Genomic DNA, 16,552 nt, shown 5'->3' on the forward strand with positions numbered 1-16,552 from the left:
TATTTGAATTAATTTAATTTAATTTTACTGCATCATTAATTTCTTCACCCATATTAAGGACATTTGGCATGCAAAAGTTGAAATTTGTGTTGTTTAGTTTTTTTAATCTAAAAAAAAGACAGACACCGTCTAAGCCGATTTCGGCTTTACAGACTGAATAAATGACATGGACAACTTAAGATTAACACATTAAACACCGAGATGGGAATCGAACCCATGCCATCAGTGGACCAGCGATTACCGTCTTACCACGCTAACCACTCGACCACCGAGACGTACAAAAGGCACGGTCGGCAGCAGAAGTTTGTCATTTGTGAGTTTTTTTTCTTTTTTTTTTTGTTTAACTTTAGTAATTTTCGCCTTTTGCTCTTCGATATATTTTTTTTATTTTTGATATTTTGGTCGATAAAAGTATTAAAAAGATCACAGATGTACAAGCTCGAACGAAAAATCTTCAGAAACTTGTGCAAAATCTTAAATGCACTCTTTTGAAGAAGCCGTTAAAATGGATGAAAAACAGTGACATCCACTGCTTTATTTATAACTTTTCAGCGGCGCAATAGATGGCAATGTTTCCAGTTCTTTTAAAAGTAAATTTCTTTCCAAATGGCGCCATGGTATATGAGTTGTTCTGTACAGTTTAAAAAAATAAAAGCTGAGAAAATAGCATCATTTTAATTTTATCAAAACAGAGATTGCCGATCCGATGTCCAAGCTTGAATGAAAAAAAAAACCAAAAACCTGTGTAAAATTTCGAATTTTGAAGCTCCTCATTTTCGGAAGGGCGTAATCGTACCTATTTGATTCCAAAAATTAATAAACCATCATCGAAGTAAATAAACGGCTTCAATATTTTAAATTGTTGTGTTGGTAAATTCATCTGGTACATTTTACCAACATTTGTTTTAGATTTAGATGCTAGCTTACAATTTTGGACAATTTTATCCAGTTGAGTTAAAAATTAACAGTCCCACCCCACGCAGCAATACCGATTCTAGGCTTGTATAAGCGGGCATTTTCACGTTTATCTGTTTCTATCAAGTGCTTCATGCTAGTTTAAATCTATCAGAGAAACAGTTTTATGCTGAAAATTTCCATTATACAAAAGACAAATGTGTTATGAAACTTCAAAATAAATTTGTTCGAAATCAATTTGGTCTATAGAAATGCGACCCCATTATAACTGACTTATTGACTGTTCTTTCCGGTGTTATTGAACACGTCTAGTGGTTCAACCGAAAAAAAATCATAAAATTGATTTAAAACGGTCGTTGGGACTTGACACAAGCGAAAAGATGAATATTTAAGTCAGATTTGTAAAAATCTATGGTTTAATAAAAAACATTCAAGTTTTTTCAAGCCATAATTTAACAAAAATTGTTTATATAAATATTCATTTTGTCTGTAAACATGAAAATGTACAAAATAACTGTTCAAAAAAGAAGTTCTTGCTAAGCATCAATCTCCAAAACGTCAGCCGATGATACATTTTGGTGCACGCCGGCCGATTGCCAATAAATTATTCTGAAACGTAATTTCCAGCCATTTCAACCGAACCATAAGCCATGAATTCAAATTCACCCAGAAACGTGGCACGTGATCTCCCCAACTAACAAACATCCTCCATTGGACTGAGTTGCAACATATCACTTGCACGAAAATCCAATCCCATTTGACGTGTTCCACTGCCAGAATTTCGCAAAACATCAGCATCATCAGCAAATGTGTGCAATCCGACGTTTGACGTGAGGTTCCAGGGGCCTTTGCGATGAAATGGAAGGCAGCTAAGGATTTTCCTCACAACTGAACCGCTCTCTAAGTAAGACCTAGGCTCTTACTTAGCCCAGAGAACATATGAGCGCCCATCATTCCTGAAACGACCCGCGAAATGACTGTCATCTGTCAACGGAATGACGTTATGCTTCTCGACGCTTATAGGAGGTACGTTTATATCCAATGTTGCTATGAATTTGGATTGACTGAAAAGCTTGAGGGCGCCTCTGATAATTCAAATGTTTACTAAGTAAAACTAAAACCGTTTCAAGGACTCGTTCTTTCTGGTCATTCTTAGCGATGGAGCAGCCCGTTACACATTTATCATTCCGGAAATAAGAACACTCCCAGAAGCAGCTCCAGGATTGAATGGATGCGAAGGGTCAACCTTTTGCCATCAGTTGTTGCTGCTGTCTGTCCTCGAAAAGCTTTGGCACGGGAACGCAAACGAAGGACGAAGAATGATGCATATGGCGTCACACGACGGCCATAAGTCAGTCACTGGGATAACATCATCACCGGATGGCGGCCGGCGGCTAAGCCCAAATCTAGGTCAGCTAATAAATCACAAAATACATATGGCAGGGATGATTTCCCCACCGTGTTGTGTCTTTGAAACACAGGGACGACATGTTTGTGTGGGGAATTTAACATTGTCGTATGGGGGTAATGTACAGAGGTTGAAATTCTCAAAACGCACACACAATTTTGAGGTTTAATCTTAAAAGGTATTGAATATCATCAAAATAATGATACCATTTGAAAGATTAATCAAAACTACACTTTGTTTACCATAACATAACTCAGTTCTATCGTGAGCTGAGTAAATGAAAAAGTATACAATTTTGAGGCGGAAATTACTACTCTCATAGGAGAGGACCCTAAAAAAAATCCAATGCCTGTTTAGCAAATATTTTCTCGGGTGTTTTTAATCGCAAATCATAATAGCGCGTTTTTTGCCTTTCTTACAGAAAGGTATAGTTATCGGTCGATTTGGGAGATCCTTAATTATGGGTCTTAGATATACCTTTATAGGTACCTATCGAATCAGCTCGACGAGTTCAGACGATGTCAGTGTATTTGTATGTATTGGTGTGATTTTTTTATAAACTTTGTCACTACGTTTTTGCGAAACTGGGAAGTACAATAAAAATGACTTTTGTCTTAAAAAATTTGATTTTTTTCCCTCTTCAATGTATAAAAGAAAGAAAAAAAAACAAAATAGTTTGAAAAATAAATTTTCATAGTAATTATCATCAAATCATCACTCCAAAAAACGTGTCAATTCGGCTTGCTAGCCACAACCAGCAATCACTAAAATCAAGATTATCGTATATATGACGTCAAATTATACGTGACGTCATAGATACGCGCTTGCTATCTAAAAGTATGAACCTGTCGATGTGTGGAAGGGAGAACAGACAGGCTTCGCTCCCACTCAGGTTTGATGTCATCGTGATAGAAACCGTGTGGGAGGAAGACGACAGTTCAAAATTTCCCGGCCAAAAGGTTGTATTTCATTTATTCATTTAAATGGTTCAGTTTGAAACCGAACCATTTCAAAAAATTTCGGAACCGAAGCTCCGAAATATTTAACATAAAAATGGTTTTCACCAAGGGGTACGACCCCAAAATTAATAAAGTCGTTGATGAGTACGTCGTGCCCACACTGCATGGTACGAAAGTGATTGATACTTCAGCTTGCTCTGTGAAGGACAAAACGACGAAGGGGCGCGTGTGGGAGAACGAAGCACACCATATCAATTTCTTCACACGCTCATTTTCATTAACCATTTTATATGGTTACTTAATTAATTTTTTAATATTGTTGCTTTTGAATGAATTTTTGGAAAAACTGCAATCATGATGGTAGTTCTCATGTAAAAAATATTAAAAGGTTAAAAAAGTTCAGTGTAAAGTGTTAAAGTTAAAGTGTAAAGTGTATTAAATCGGGAGATCGTCTGGAAAAGGTGTATCAAATGTTTTTCGACTAATTTCAAGCAAAAAAGTTTCAAACTTCTTACCGCTAACTGTTATGGTAAAAGTGTTTCGAATTCTAACGCACCCAGGTATTCCGCCTCTACCATGGTCGTCTGTTAACATCGTCGTCTGTCATTTTGTCGCTCAGATAAAAAATGAACCTCTGTGACTTGCAAGTACATCTGGAAAGTCACTCCAGGTTTGGCTCCCACCTGTCATGCTGGGATTTCTTTCCGGTACAATATTCAAACTTTAGTAGTATCAAAAACTTAAGAAATTCTTGCTGAAAAAATAATTATCATACATGGTGCTGGTTGTGGATGAAATAGCCTACCAACATTTTTCTACCGGATTCAAATCAGTCGTCCCCGTTTGGTAATCTGCATTGGGCTGTTTTGTACATTCTGCCAACTGCTTAATAGGTTTTGGTTTTTACTTTTCTAGCCACTGAAATAAGCTCTTTGCTTTTTTTATTTGCGTGCTCACAAATTTGCGTTGTTGCCAAAAAATTTTATACTGCCAATCGTGTTACTCGTTCATTGTTAACTTTTTTTGATCGTGCATATTCGAGAGTAACGTTTAGCATTAATTTGTTTGTTTTCAATGTTCACTTGGCTGAGCGTGCATATTCGAGAGTAACGCATGTAACGTGTTTACGTTTTGAAGAAAACATCAAAGTCCTGCATCACTAAACAGATTCATCTTTCGTCAAAATTGTCCGCGTTTGCCACAACAACCAGCAACCGGGAAAGCCACAGGAACAACTGAACTGAATGCCGACAAGATACTTGAAACTTTTGGGACAACGATCAATCAGAAGGCCCCCAACGAGCCCTGCAAAGCACTCACCGATCTATGGTTCCAGCAGCTCAGCAACTTCTGCCGTTAACGATCCAGTGGTCCTTCCCCTTGTGGGCGCAATAACAATCAACCGTGCATCACACTGGACTGCCGCTCCTCGCTCACACAGCACCTCAGGCATGTCACACACAGCGCGGAGTATGCCCAGTTTCTCCACAAAATCAGCAGACCTCTGTTCATCTGTACGCCAAACAACCACAAGGCGGCTGCACTGCACCTGTGCGAAGTATGACCAGGAAACTGAACTCAGCTGCACCACAATGTTTTTCCAATACGCAACCACTGTCGGTTCGTTCAGGCTTGCCCCAATCCAACAAAAATACTTATCGGTCCCTGTAGTAAATTCCCAAGCACTCAACCCTCCAAGTTTGCAACATCATTCCGTGCAGCACTGGACCACAAGGAGGCATGATAAACCAAGGTTCCCCCTGCTATTCCTGAATCGAAAAGGAATGCTCAATTCTGCGCTCGAAGGACTCGGCTGTAACAACTCTTCGAACTGCGCCATTCCGTGATGACAAGTGTAACAAACCCAGTTCTGCTATACACTTAACCTTCAACAGAACCAGATCAAGCTGCACTTGACTCCCAGTCATACCATGAAATTATAATGACATTTTTGGACAAAAGATACCACTGGTCAAATGATGAGCTCGAACTATCTATTCTTGAGTTAATTAATTGATGTTTTTATATTGTAATCTTTAATTTTATACTCATGTTCCTAATAGATTTTTAAAATATATTTTACTGATCATTGGACTCTATGCTAGAATTATTGATACTCTATTCTCGCTGTCTTCACTCCAACGTTTGTTCCCAGAGCAAACGCAAAATTATTTGAAACACATGGTTGGAGACCTTTTTTATACTGTAATCTTTAATTTTATATTCATGTTCTTAATCGATTTGAAAATATATTTTACCGATTTTTGTACTCTGTGTTAAAATCATTGATACTCTATTCTCGTTGTCTTCACTCCAAAGAGAAATCGTTTGATTATTTGAAACATATGGTTTGGGACCTTTTTTGCCTTTCTTACAGAAAGGTATAGTTATCGGTCGATTTGGGAGATCCTTAATTATGGGTCTTAGATATACCTTTATAGGTACCTATCGAATCAGCTCGACGAGTTCAGACGATGTCAGTGTATTTGTATGTATTGGTGTGATTTTTTTATAAACTTTGTCACTACGTTTTTGCGAAACTGGGAAGTACAATAAAAATGATTTTTGTCATAAAAAATTTGATTTTTTTCCCTCTTCAATGTATAAAAGAAAGAAAAAAAAAACAAAATAGTTTGAAAAATAAATTTTCATAGTAATTATCATCAAATCATCACTCCAAAAAACGTGTCAATTCGGCTTGCTAGCCACAACCAGCAATCACTAAAATCAAGATTATCGTATATATGACGTCAAATTATACGTGACGTCATAGATACGCGCTTGCTATCTAAAAGTATGAACCTGTCGATGTGTGGAAGGGAGAACAGACAGGCTTCGCTCCCACTCAGGTTTGATGTCATCGTGACAGAAACCGTGTGGGAGGAAGACGACAGTTCAAAATTTCCCGGCCAAAAGGTTGTATTTCAGTTTTTCATTTAAATGGTTCAGTGTGAAACCGAACCATTTCAAAAAATTTCGGAACCGAAGCTCCGAAATAATTAACATAAAAATGGTTTTCACCAAGGGGTACGACCCCAAAATTAATGAAGTCGTTGATGAGTACGTCGTGCCCACACTGCATGGTACGAAAGTGATTGATACTTCAGGTTGCTCTGTGAAGGACAAAACGACGAAGGGGCGCGTGTGGGAGAACGAAGCACACCATATCAATTTCTTCACACGCTCATTTTCATTAACCATTTTATATGGTTACTTAATTAATTTTTTAATATTGTTGCTTTTGAATGAATTTTTGGAAAAACTGCAATCATGATGGAAGTTCTCATGTAAAAAATATTAAAAGGTTAAAAAAGTTGACATTGAGATATTTTTCCATTCGTTGCCATTTTCAAAGTGAAGAGCACGCACGTTGCCATTTTGAAGAAGCACGCATTTTATCGAGGAGTGAAAAAACATCGTTTTCGAAGCTCATTGAAGAGAAAACATTTTAACCAAGTTGGGCCATAGTGGTCTTAGGCATAAGTCGTGTAATATATGCACGCTCCTTTATTTTAACTCAAAATTAAGTACGACCGATGTTCAAAACATTGTTCGATTTTATGAACTTAAAGTTAAGCACTCTGTTACTTTGATTTATCGGCCTAGCGGTGAAAAGTGATGTCCTTTTTAGTAGGGACATCTAAAGATTATGAAATTTTTATATAGATGGATAGAAGGTTAGAGGAAATGAAAGATGGTGAAAATGAGCGGGTAGAATTTGTCTAGAAGCATTACCATCACATACCAAATTTTTGTTCCTCACGAGCCTACTACTATGAAGTGGTAGATACAGATAGAGTTGCATCTACCACCACACATTAGTAGGCTTAGCGTGGTCCGCCCCACAAGCGAGAACTTGTAGTGCGGACGAACAAAAAGATGGTATGTGATCGCTCAGATAAGCTCCCTTTAACTCAGAAACGCATCTATCGATGTTTAAGTCTTCTCAGTTTGTTATCTTCGCATTCGTTACATGCGGGGTTTGCATGCGAAACGGTACGGCTCGTGAGGAACAAAAATTTGGTATGTGATGGTAATGCTTCTAGACAAATTCTACCCGCTCATTTTCACCATCTTTCATTTCCTCTAACCTTCTATCCATCTATATAAAAATTTCATAATCTTTAGATGTCCCTACTAAAAAGGACATCACTTTTCACCGCTAGGCCGATAAATCAAAGTAACAAACAAAAATTACGGTGGTTAATCTCTTCATAAAATTAAATAACTTTGGCCAAAAAGAAATAAAAACACGACATCATAGCATCGGTGGTTGGTCACTATCAGACTATCGACCGTACCGTTTCGCATGCAAACCCCGCATGTAACGAATGCGAAGATAACAAACTGAGAAGACTTAAACATCGATAGATGCGTTTCTGAGTTAAAGGGAGTTTATCTGAGCGATCACATACCATCTTTTTGTTCGTCCGCACTACAAGTTCTCGCTTGTGGGGCGGACCACGCTAAGCCTACTAATGTGTGGTGGTAGATGCAACTCTATCTGTATCTACCACTTCATAGTAGTAGGCTCGTGAGGAACAAAAATTTGGTATGTGATGGTAATGCTTCTAGACAAATTCTACCCGCTCATTTTCACCATCTTTCATTTCCTCTAACCTTCTATCCATCTATATAAAAATTTCATAATCTTTAGATGTCCCTACTAAAAAGGACATCACTTTTCACCGCTAGGCCGATAAATCAAAGTAACAAACAAAAATTACGGTGGTTAATCTCTTCATAAAGTTAAGCACTCTTTTTCCTCCTTGCGATGGTTTAAAACGGAATTCGAACTGCGAATTCAAAATTCATCCTTTTTTTTCCTTCGGCGAGGGAGCAAAGCTGAGTTCGACCTTATGAACTAAAAATTGAACTCTCTTTGTTGGACTGAAAACACTTAGCGAGTTCAGTTCGAACCGGAACAGAAACCAACGAACACGTCGCAAAATTTTGTCGTTCCGGAACAATTACCGGAAGACTATGAAGGAACTTCATAACGGAATGCATGCTCACCGTGTCAGCGTAAAATTCTGTCCGTCATTGTTATCATACGGTGAGCGGCTTGGAATGTCCGGAAACTTCCGGATGTTGTGTACTTCCCGTAGGAAGTAACATCCGGAAGTTTTCTTTGACCGGGAGTGTCAAAACTTTTCACCGCTCCGTAATTGTACCGGATGCAATGCAATGTACCGGAACAGCAACATCTGGGTACAATAAATTTTTTTCATCCTTTAATTCCCTGAAAAAAAAAGCTACCCTCGAAAAAAAGGATAAATTCGAGTTCGGCTGCCGAACTTAGTATTGAGTATGCCTATCAGAACTTAGTTTTGCTATTGCCCAGTTGAACTCAAAGTTGAGGGCTGCCACCGAAGTGCTGTTTTGAACCAAAACTACTTAATTTTGAGTTTAAAAAAAGGAGCGTGAGTGCAAACAAAATAAAAATAACACTTTCTACGACAATACGACGGGTCGAATCCTTCAGGCATCTGGATGAAAAACATCATTTTCGGCAATCTAGTCTGCTGTCTGGATGTCTTCACCGAAATCGAACGTAAGTACATCAAATATTTATTAATGGTTCACTTTCATGGTTTTCAACACATTCCTTTTTCTATTTGTAGGATTATCTTGATCGCTTTCAGCCAAAAAACAATCATTATCAGCTGCAAGCCTCTCCGGCACAGTCTAGTGAAGCCTCCCTGAAAGAGGCTCGAACTACCTTCATTCAACATCGCTCGCAGGCTTCCGAACAGGCACAGGACAAGAAATGCAGACTGGGTTGCAACATACAACACGGTGGCGAAGTGGTGCTAGAATTTATCGATTACAAGGCCCACTAGCGAGAGGATTGTGTTCGTTAGGTTCCATCCGAATGATGGGGAAAAGCTGTACCAGTAAAGGACGAATCACTCGATCTACTCCCGGGCGAAGCGGACAGTATTTTCAGCTACGAAAGCCTGCCGAAGAAGCACTAGTAAAAGTACATGTACGCAGCTCGATTTGTCCAGATAGTCCGGGTGATGACCCCGAACGACTACAGCGATCGGGCCAAGTTCCAGCTGATGGAAGCACACAAAAATTCGAAGCATGTTTTCGTAGTGGTAAAAATGTATTGAAAAATTAAATGAAAATTTAATTCAAAATTAATTTGATTTTTGATTTTGATTTTTACAGGGACAAAAATTGTAATATCCAATCATGAAAGAACGAACAGATAGCAACGGATCTACAGTGAAATCTCCGGAATGAACTCTGCTTGCGAACGGCCGTACCAGTGACGTGCTGTATTCAAAATAATCATGACAGCGCCAATTTTCTCGACATTCAGTTCTCTTTTAGTGGCTCCGGAGGATCAGCCTTTGAAGTTGAACCGGTTCTTGATATTGTATTCGTTATTTTATATTCGCCTTGATAATTGATTCTGACCATTACACCTATGCGTGTAGACCAGGCCGACATTTCATTTACTAAACTAAAAATTGTAAAAATGAACATAGATACAAATTTAAAAATATATTTTACCGATCATTGGACTCTATGTTAGAATCATTGATACTCTATTCTTGCTGTCTTGACTCCATAGGTTATCCAGAGCAAATGTTGAATTATTTGAAACACATGGTTGGGAACCTTTTTCTTATATTGTAATCTTTAATTTTATAATCGTCTTCTTAATTGATTTTGATCGGTCTGTTTTTTTATGATCGATATACTTATGCGTTGATGATTATGATAAATGATAGATTCGAGAAAATGCGCTTCAAAGTTGGACAGGTGCTCAATTTTTCATATATTCTTTGTTTTTTATATAGTAATCTTTAATTATAAATTCATATTCCTAATTGATTTTGAAAATATATTTAACCCATCTTTGGACTCTATATCGGAATCGTTGATACTCTATTCTCGCCGTCTTCACTCAATAGGTTACCCAGAGCAATCGTTGAATTTTTGAAACATATGGTTGGGGACCTTTTTTTATATTGTAATTTTTAATTATAAATTCATGTTCCTAATGGATTTTGAAAATATATTTTACTGGTCATTGGACTGTTCCCAGAGTAAACGTTGAGTTATTTGAAAGAATGGTTGGGGACCTTTTTTTTATATTGTAATCTTTAATTTTTATTTTGAAAATATATTTTACCCATCATTGGACCTATGTTAGAATCATTGATATTCTCGCTGTCTGCAATCCATTGGTTACCAAGAGCAATCGTGAATTATTTGAAACATATGGTTGGGGACCTTTTTTTTATATAGTAATCTTTAATTATAAATTCATATTCCTAATCGATTTTGAAAATATATTTAACCCATCTTTGGACTCTATATTGGAATCGTTGATACTCTATTCTCGCCGTCTTCACTCAATAGGTTACCCAGAGCAATCGTTGAATTTTTGAAACATATGGTTGGGGACCTTTTTTTATATTGTAATTTTTAATTATAAATTCATGTTCCTAATGGATTTTGAAAATATATTTTACTGGTCATTGGACTGTTCCCAGAGTAAACGTTGAGTTATTTGAAAGAATGGTTGGGGACCTTTTTGCCTTTCTTACAGAAAGGTATAGTTATCGGTCGATTTGGGAGATCATTAATTATGGGTCTTAGATATACCTTTATAAGTACCTATCTAATCAGCTCGACGAGTTCTGATGATGTCTGTGTATTTGTGTGTATTTGTGTGAATTTTTGTAAACTTTGTTCTCGACGTTTTTGTGAAACTGAGCAGTACAATAAAAATGATTTTTATCTTGAACAATTTGTTTTTTTTTCTTCTACAACCTATAAAAGAAAGAAAAAATTACAAAATAGCTTGAAAAATTTTTTTTCATAGTAAATATCAAAAATCATCTCTCCAAAAAACGTGTCAATTTGGCTTGCTAGCCACAACCAGCAATCACTAAAATCAAGATTATCGTATATATGACGTCAAATTATACGTGACGTCATTGATACGCGCTTGCCATCTAAAAGTATGGATCTGTCGATGTGTGGAAGGGAGAACAGATTGGCTTCACTCCCACTCAGGTTCGATGTCATCGTGACAGAAACCGTGTGAGAGGAAGACAACAATTTTTCCATTTTAATGGTTCAGTTTGCAACCGAACCATTCCAAAAATTTCGGAACCGAAGCTCCGAATTATTAAACTTAAAAATGGTTTCCACCAAGGGGTACGACCCCGAAATTAATGAAGTCGTTGATGAGTACGTCATGCCCACACTGCATGGTACGAAAGCGATAATAACTTCGCCCAACATTATATTCAGGCACAGATTCCTCTGAGAAGGGAAAAACAACACGGGTACGCGGACGATGTATGCACATCCTCTCATCTTCTCACGTGCCGTTCGTGCTTACGAAGCTTTTTCTTAAGCAGCAACGACAGGAGAGTATTTCGCCCGTGGAAGCAAATTAAATCCAATAAGACAAATGCTACTGAATCCTCTCGAGCTTTAAGCTCTCGGGCTTGTTTTTTTGTTCCCTTTTCTCTTCCTCTCTTCAGATCTAACGTTGCGTTGTTGTTGTTGGGGTTGGTGTCTAGAGAAAAACGATGACGGCTTGGAGGTCAATCACTTGCTGAAGCCAATGGAAGATGACAACCAAACAGTAGCGCCCCCAAGCCCTCCATAGTAGAGTTTGAAGCATTTGGGATTTTTTTTGGAACATGCATATAATGCTAGAAAGCTTATAATTATTATTGACAAAGTTGAAGAAACAGGAAAGAACTCCGAATTAACCATTATCGCCAGGTTGACCAAATACAAAAATGACAAAATTGACAAAATTGAAAAAAATTGACTAAATAGACCAATTTCACTATAAATATTGACGAAATTGACAAACTTGACATAATTCATTGATTTGACAAAATTAACTTAGTTGAAAAAATCATAAAATTGATAAAATGTATAAAATTGACAAAATCGGAAAATTGGCAGAATTGACCAAATTGACGATGACAAAATGGACAAAATTCACTGAATTGACAAAATTGACAAGATTGATAAAACTGACAAATTTAAAAAAAATTAAAAAAATTGACAAAATTGACAAAAATAACAATATTGACAAAAGAGATGACAAAATCGACAAAATTCATTAAATTGAAAAAATTTACAAGATTGATAAAATTGACAAAATTGAAAAAAATAACTAAATTAACGATGACAAAATCGACAAAATTCACTAAATTGACAAAATTGACAAGATTGATAAAACTGACAAAAATCGACAATATTGACAAAATTGAAAAAAAATTGACCAAATTGACCAAATTGAAAAACTTGGCTTAATTCATTGATTTGACAAAATTCACATAGCTGAAAAAATCATAAAAATTGATAATATTTCTAAAATCGACAAAATCGAGAAAATTGGCAGAATTGACAAAATTGACTATGACAAAATCGACAAAATTCACTGAATTGACAAAATTGACAAGATTGATAAACTGACAAAAATCGACAAAAGTGACGAAACTGACCAAATTGACCAAAATGGCCAAATTGTCCGAATTCACAAAATTGACAAGGACAAAATCGACAAAATTCACTATATTTACAAAATTGACAAAATTGAAAAGATTGACAAAATTGACTGGCGAAATTTACAAAATTGACCCAATTGACTAAATTTTGACAAAATTTACAATATTTACAAATTGACAAAATTGACAAACTTGACAGAATCGAAGGAAATTGAAAAAAAAATTAAAAATCTGGCCAAATTGACAATGGCAAAATCGACGAAATGCACTTAATTGACAAAATTGGCAAAGCTGTCAAAATTTACAACATTGACAAGATTGACAAAATTGACTAATTTGATAAAACTGACAAAATTGACAAAATTAACGAAACTGACCAAATTGACAAATTTGACAAAATTGACAAATTTGACAAAATTGACAGAATTTTCAAATTTGAAAAAGTTGTCAAAATCATGAAAATTGTTAAAATCGACAAATAAACAAAATCTAGAAAATTGGTTAAATTGATAAAATTTACTGAACTAACAGTGCTGACAAAATCATGAAAATTGATAAAATTGACATTATTGACAAAATTTAAAAAAAAATGACCAAATTAACAAAATTAACGAAATAGACAAAATCAACAAAACAGAATAAAAATCTCAAAATAACAAAATTAAAAATACTACGCTTTCAAAATTTCAATATTTTTAATTTTCAAAATTTATTGTACCGATTTTATACATTTTGGTATCGTATTTTACTCTAGCATTTGAAATTTTATCCAATAATTTTATCTATGTATTTGTTTCATATACTTGAGAGGTTGAATTATTTGAAATACATGGTCAGGCATCTTTTTTCAAATTGTATTCTTAATTTTTATACCTCTTCCATTTTGAAGATATCATATGCTGTAACTCCAAAAGGAGTAAATTGAGTTAGATTATAATGTCATAAAAATGGAATCATACATGATATTCCAGAATCTAGTCATTCAAAAAGGTTAATTTATATGAAAATTATGATTATATAAAAATACTTTTATCCTAATAAAAACTTTGAATCTATATTTCCTAAATTCATTTTGGATTTATTGCGTATGAAATTCATTAATCATAATTCATAGTTCATTTTGTTTTACATGTACCCAAATATATTTTACAGGCTGTAAGAAAGGCTACAATCCACTGTAAAGTGTATTAAATCGGATTTTTTATATTGTAATCTTTAATAAAAAATTCATGTTTCTAATTGATTTTGAAAATATACAATATACGGCTGGGGCTGAGTAAATGGCCTGAGCTTTGTACAAACAACACCATACACCATGCCGCAGAGGGTGGTTTGCACAAAATATTTCGATCTGGACGATTTTACTCAAACCGTTTGCGCGCTCATTCAAGCAGTGCCATACCTCCTGCTAGTCAGTTAGTGGTCCTAGTAAATCATTTGCAGTGTTTCATGGTAAATTTATTTGTTCAAAAATGTTTTTGAGTATGTTGACACTAATCACCAAGCAACGAGTAATTTCAAGTAAACATATTTAGTTTCAATTACTCATACCAATACATTCGATTACCATTCGAATTTTGATTTCTCCAATTGTTCGCTTAATTTAACATTGTGAAACGAATTCAAATCCATACGCAGAATACAAATTCAATTTACATTTTATAATTCATAATTTGGATTAAAAAACCAGCATCTAAATAGAATTCAAATTTGAATGCAGACTCACAATTCAGAATCACAGTTCAATTTAAAAAAATCATCATTCAGTTCAAAATAATATTAATATAATAATATCAGATTCAAATCTGATTTTGGAATTGTAATTCACAGTTGTGAATTCAAGTTCTGGTTTAAGATTCAAAATGTACATATTTCTGATAAAAAATAGAATAATTGAGGCCCTCAGGATCAGAGGGGTGCAAGTGCCAAAATCATCAGTTTTGAGTTAAGTATACCTAACGATTCCTTATGTTGCAATGTACATCCGGTGCAAAACTCAGATTTTTTATATTTTTTTTAACACTTGTTTGATTGAATTAAAACTGCTCGAATTCGAAAAATATATGAAAACTCGAGCACCTTCACAACTTTGAAGCGCGTTTTCTCGAAACTATCATTTAGGCACTTGTACCCCTCTGATCCCAAGCGCCTTAATTTGAATTTAGAATTTACCTCTACGTATTATAATGTCATGGGGCTAATTCATGAGATTTTATGATTTTATATTAAAATTAACGGGTTTCAAATTACATTTTCTGTTTTTAGAATTATATATTTGATTCCTATCTTTTCATGTTGTAGCTGCAGAATCAGATTCAAATGATTTTTAAATTGTGTAATCTAATCGAATCCGTTGATAATTTCAATAGATTACTTGTTTTAATTTTGTGTCAATATCAGTTGCCCGACCTATAACGGGTTTTGACGAACGGAGCTATAAGCTCGCGAGAATAAAGAGGCTACTTTGTACGTCCCGCAAGTCCAAATCAAGCTTTGCAGTCCGGATTTATAATGTTTCGGACAGATATCACATACTCGCGTATGTCGGCAAAGTTGCGGGCAGTAAACTGACACTGTACAGCTATCACTTATGCAACATGTTGTCATATTGTCTGTACATCTGTAAATCTCATGTCTCGCCGGGGTGAATGATGCTCGTTTGCCCCTGGTCCGCTGTATGGCCGTAAATTGCCACTGCTACCCCTTTCCCTGGTCAATATTTACTAGGCTTCGGGTGGCTGGTGGCAATGGTAGTTACAGTTGAGGCTCATTTTTGGTGCGGCTGACGACTGCGCAGTCAGAACAGGTGTGTCTGACTGTGTTGTTGTGGCTTGCTAAAAACTCCTAACGGAGGCAAAATTAGAAAGAATTAGAATATTGTAACTGGATGAAGTTCTGGTGAATGCTCAATGGTGCCGTGAAGACGATTGATGGGTGATCACCAGTGATGCCACATTTCTATCGGTATTTTGAAACCCAAAAAAATCTTTTATCGGTATGAAAATCCTAAAAATCGGTATGAAAATCGGTATTTGAGGTGAATATTCAAAAATGCTTACATTTTCAACTTCCTAACGTATTCTTTAAATAGAAGCTTGCAATAAAAAGCAAGTCTAAGAGCTCTTATGAATGTTCATTTTTAGTTCAAAACTAGCTGGCTAAATGTGTTTTAGCATATATTATTGCATTTTTTCCGTAACTTGGTTTTAGGTAACACAAGTTTACACAAAACAACGGTTTTGACATTTCAACAGAACTTTATGTTTGCTACGACTTGTACATTTTTTTTAATTATAAAACTATCTGCTTTTGCTGACGAAAGCAAAAATCACAAATGAAAATTCAGCAGAAAATCCACAATGAGTGTGTCTCTCCAGTACTCATAACTGAATAGGAATTAATTTTTAAAGTTACCGTTTGATAAGAAAAATAGGGGCATAGCGAGCACGTTCAGGTTACACGTTGGTTAGGCATATAAATATAGTAAAAACTTGAGACTCTGATGCTTGGCTAAAGTGGGATATAAATTTGATAAATTCAATAAGGCGGCATCCATAAATTACGTAACGCTAAAAAACGCACTTTTTTTACCCCCTCCCCCCGTATGTCACAAATCGTAACGCTTTGATGTACCCCCCTATGAAAATTACGTAACGCTGACAATAACCCCCCCCCCCCCCTCCTCCGATTTTCTCATGTTTTAAAATACTGATTTTCGAAGGTCAAAAAAAAGAATTTTTTTTAACGTTCTTTGAAACGAAATTAATATC

At 35.7% G+C, this 16,552-nt stretch overlaps 1 protein-coding gene and 1 long non-coding RNA gene across 2 annotated transcripts in view; one reads left to right on the forward strand and one right to left on the reverse strand.

Moving 5' to 3' along the window:
- LOC129742912 (roundabout homolog 1-like) overlaps positions 1-16,552 on the reverse strand; it is a 473,757-nt gene that overhangs the window by 16,703 nt on the left and 440,502 nt on the right. The window lies entirely within an intron of this gene.
- On the forward strand, positions 8,564-9,796 carry LOC129742913 (uncharacterized). Its single transcript, XR_008736575.1, has 3 exons — positions 8,564-8,836; positions 8,907-9,394; positions 9,460-9,796. It is a non-coding gene; the product is annotated as an uncharacterized LOC129742913 (long non-coding RNA).

This window comes from Uranotaenia lowii, chromosome 2 (assembly GCF_029784155.1).
Source record: "Uranotaenia lowii strain MFRU-FL chromosome 2, ASM2978415v1, whole genome shotgun sequence".
NCBI classification, from domain to species: Eukaryota; Metazoa; Arthropoda; class Insecta; order Diptera; family Culicidae; genus Uranotaenia; species Uranotaenia lowii.